The 3,462-nt window shown below is 41.6% G+C and overlaps 1 non-coding gene across 1 annotated transcript; it reads right to left on the bottom strand.

Moving 5' to 3' along the window:
* Nucleotides 1-604: 604 nt before the first annotated feature.
* Nucleotides 605-711, bottom strand: LOC141636879 (small nucleolar RNA R71). Its single transcript, XR_012541455.1, has one exon. It is a non-coding gene; the product is annotated as a small nucleolar RNA R71 (small nucleolar RNA).
* Nucleotides 712-3,462: the final 2,751 nt, after the last annotated feature.

Below are 3,462 nucleotides of genomic sequence, written 5' to 3'. Positions count from 1 at the left end.
GTTCTAATTGCTTTCGAGTTGTTTGATATTTTGCATGTCTAGAAGGTCACAAGGTGATTTGTTACCTTTTGACCGTGAAATTGAAAGAACCTTGACGAACAATAGGAGATTTGCTAGGAGGAATTTGAGAGGTATTAGTGAGATTGTTCAACCCACTATTGAGTTCATCAACCCTTTCGCAATAGAAGGAGAGGAGAACCCATTACACAATACCCCACAAAATCAACCTACAATGCCTAAATTCTCGTCACATTTCGTACCCACCGAGGAGAACCTACCCAATGGTACTCCTACACCACAACATCTAACCGGAAATTTTATTGCCAAATCCGCCTTTATCCAATTAGTCGAAAGGAGCAAATTTGGGGGGATGCCTAGTGAAGACCCTCATTCTCATATGGAAACCTTTTGCGACTATTGTGATGCGATCTCTCAAACCGGTGTGACTCAAGACCAAATTTGATGGGTCTTATTTCCTTTTTCTCTAATCGGCACCGCGAAACAATGGTTGAAGGGCCTTGGCAAGGCCACTCTCGGAATAGATTCTTGGAAGAAGTTGGCTCTAGCTTTCTACAAAAAATTCTACCCACCGGAAAAGACTAACATGCTAAGAGCTCAAATTACGGGTTTTAAGCAAAGGGATGAAGAATCTTTGTATGAAGCTTGGGAGCGGTTCAAGGGAATTTGTCGCTCATGTCCTCACCATGGACTTAGCGAATGGTTCTTGGTACAACAATTTTGGAACGGTTTATATGAAGATTCAAGGAACATTCTCAACAGGGGATCAAATGGAATGTTCACCGAAGTTGATGACAATCAAACATGGAACAAGATTGAGGAAATGGCGGTCCATAACTCACACTATAGTAGACCTCGCAAGGCTACTAGAGGAGGAAAGCATGAAGTGGACTCCGTTACTCAATTGGGTGCTTAATTTAGTGCTCATATTGACACAATCAATTTGAAGTTTGAAAAAGCTGTGGCTAGACTTGAAGAAGTCTCAAAATCACCGAAGCTTCATGTTAATGCCATGACGGCATCTTCATCAATCCCAAGTGGGATATGTGAGAATTGCGGAACTTTGGGACATGACCAAAGTGAATGTAGGGGAACAAATGAACAAGTGAATGCTTTCCAAGCATACAAGAGTGGTACCCCTTATTCCAACTATTACAATGAAAACACCAAGTTTCACCCAAATCTCTCATACAAAAGCCAAAATGTTCAAAACCCTCAAACAACATACACTCCACCACCCATGAGAAACCAAAATCAAAGACCCTTTTACAATCAAAACAAAGGTTACCAAAATCAAAATCCATACAATCACCAAAATGACCAAGGTTTTGATGTCCAAAAAGCGGTCCTCCAAATGCAAAAGAATCAACAAGAATTTTTCACTCAAATGCAAAAAGATAGTCAAGCAAAGGAAACCACCATCAACAACATTCTAGCTCACACCAAGATGTTGGAAACACAATTGACTCAACTAGCTTCTTCAAGCTCACAAAGACAAAAGGGGCAATTACCACCTTAAAGTAATCCCCCAAGACATGAAATGGTTAGTGCCATTCACTTGAGAAGTGGTACAAGGTATGAAGCACCGAAGAAGCAAGTTGAGGATGAAGTTGTGGAAGCTAGTGATAAGGAAGAAATTTTTGCAAAACTCCAAAGATGGAGAATCATCAAAAGAAGAAAGTTCAAAGAAAAATGAAGACAAGGTCAAGGAGAAGGAGCCCATTGTGATTAGACTCCCTTTTCCAAGTCGTCAAGCCAAGCCCAAATTTGATGACCAACTTGGAATATTCATGGAAATTGTGAAGAATTTGGAAGTTTCAATTCCTTTCACGGAATTAATAAATCACGTACCGGCCTATGCGAAATACATGAAAGATATCCTCACAAACAAGAAGTCGATCCGAAAACTTGAGACTATCGCCTTCACTAAGGTGAGTAGTGCAATACTTCAAGGGAGTTCACCTCCAAAACTAAAGGATCCGGGAAGCTTCTCAATACCGTGTACCATTGGCGACACAACGATCAACAAAGCCCTATGTGATCTAGGGGCTAGTGTGAGTGTCATGCCGTACTCGGTGAGTAAAAGGTTGGGGATGGGAGAGCTTAAATGCACCAACATAACACTCCAAATGGCCGATAGATCGACGAAGACACCATTAGGGATATGGGAAGATGTCCCCGTGCGAATTGGGAAGTTTTGCATCCCGGTGGACTTTGTCATTGTTGATATGGAGGAAGATTCCAACATTCCAATCATTCTAGGAAGACCTTTCCTACACACCGCGGGTGCGGTGATTGATGTGAAACATGGTGAGCTCACTCTAGAAGTGGGAGATGAAAGCATAACCTTTAATCTTGATAAGACTATGAGAGCTCCTCGTTTGCATGAACCATGTTTCATGATTGATCATTATAGCCGAAAGGATGAGAGGAAGAAATCGGAACTCCAATGGAAGAAGAAAATTGAAGATGCTCCATTCAAAGAGCAAGTGAATTATGATAAGGAGAGCTTCCAAAGCTCATCAAAATCAATCAAAGAAGAAAAGGATGGCATCATTGGCCAAGAGATGAATTTGGGAGAGTTGTCTCCATCAAATCAAGAAATTTTCAATGATCAACTTAATGAAGTTTGTGGTCTTTGGGACGACGAATTTGAAGGGATTTTTAATCCCTACATTGGTAATGCCATCGATCAAGACCGACAACAAGGGCCAAGGTCTATTGAAGACCTCTACCATGATAATGAACAAGCTTTTGATTACTTTTTCAAGGTGTTGAGCAACATCAACAACACCTTGAGCATGCCCCCTTGACATCTCATCAAGAATGAGAGTTTGGTGGAGTCCTCCCTAAACCACCGTTTGTAAATATTTCTAACTCCCTAACTCGCATTTCAATTCTTGTATTGCATTTTTGTCATCTTTGGATTTTTATTTACTTTGATCAAGATAATTGTCATGATTGAGAGAAGTGAGGGAGGGACTAATAATTTCAATAGATGTGTAGTACTTTAGCTTAGTGTGGGGATAGCAATTGCCTAGGCTATCCATTCCTTAGTAGTGCCCCCACAATGAAGAACACAAGATTTGAAGAAGAATAGAAGAATGATAAGGGATATGCATTGTACACGGATGGAACTGAATCCGGGTACAAAGGGGCTGAATCCGAGCGGATTCAGGAGAATCTGCCCGTCTACAAGCAATCCGAACGTATTGGGTAGAAGACGCACGTCCCTATGAGCTGAATTTTTGAAAGATTTTTGACTGTAAGAGAATCCGGGCGTCCTGAACAGCAGTCCGCTCGTCTCTGAAAATCCGCCCGTCTTGTGAGGAAGACGCCCGTCTTCTCTGCTGTGGAAAATAAGAAAATTTCCTGGACTGAAATCTGTCCGTCTTCTGAAGAATCCGCCCGTCCCGTGTCAGCGAATCCGAGCGTCTTCTCTTA

This window comes from Silene latifolia, chromosome Y, assembly GCF_048544455.1.
Source record: "Silene latifolia isolate original U9 population chromosome Y, ASM4854445v1, whole genome shotgun sequence".
In the NCBI taxonomy this organism is placed as follows: domain Eukaryota; kingdom Viridiplantae; phylum Streptophyta; class Magnoliopsida; order Caryophyllales; family Caryophyllaceae; genus Silene; species Silene latifolia.
The sequence above is the reverse complement of the archived record's forward strand: the minus strand, read 5'-3'. Positions and strand labels throughout refer to the sequence as shown.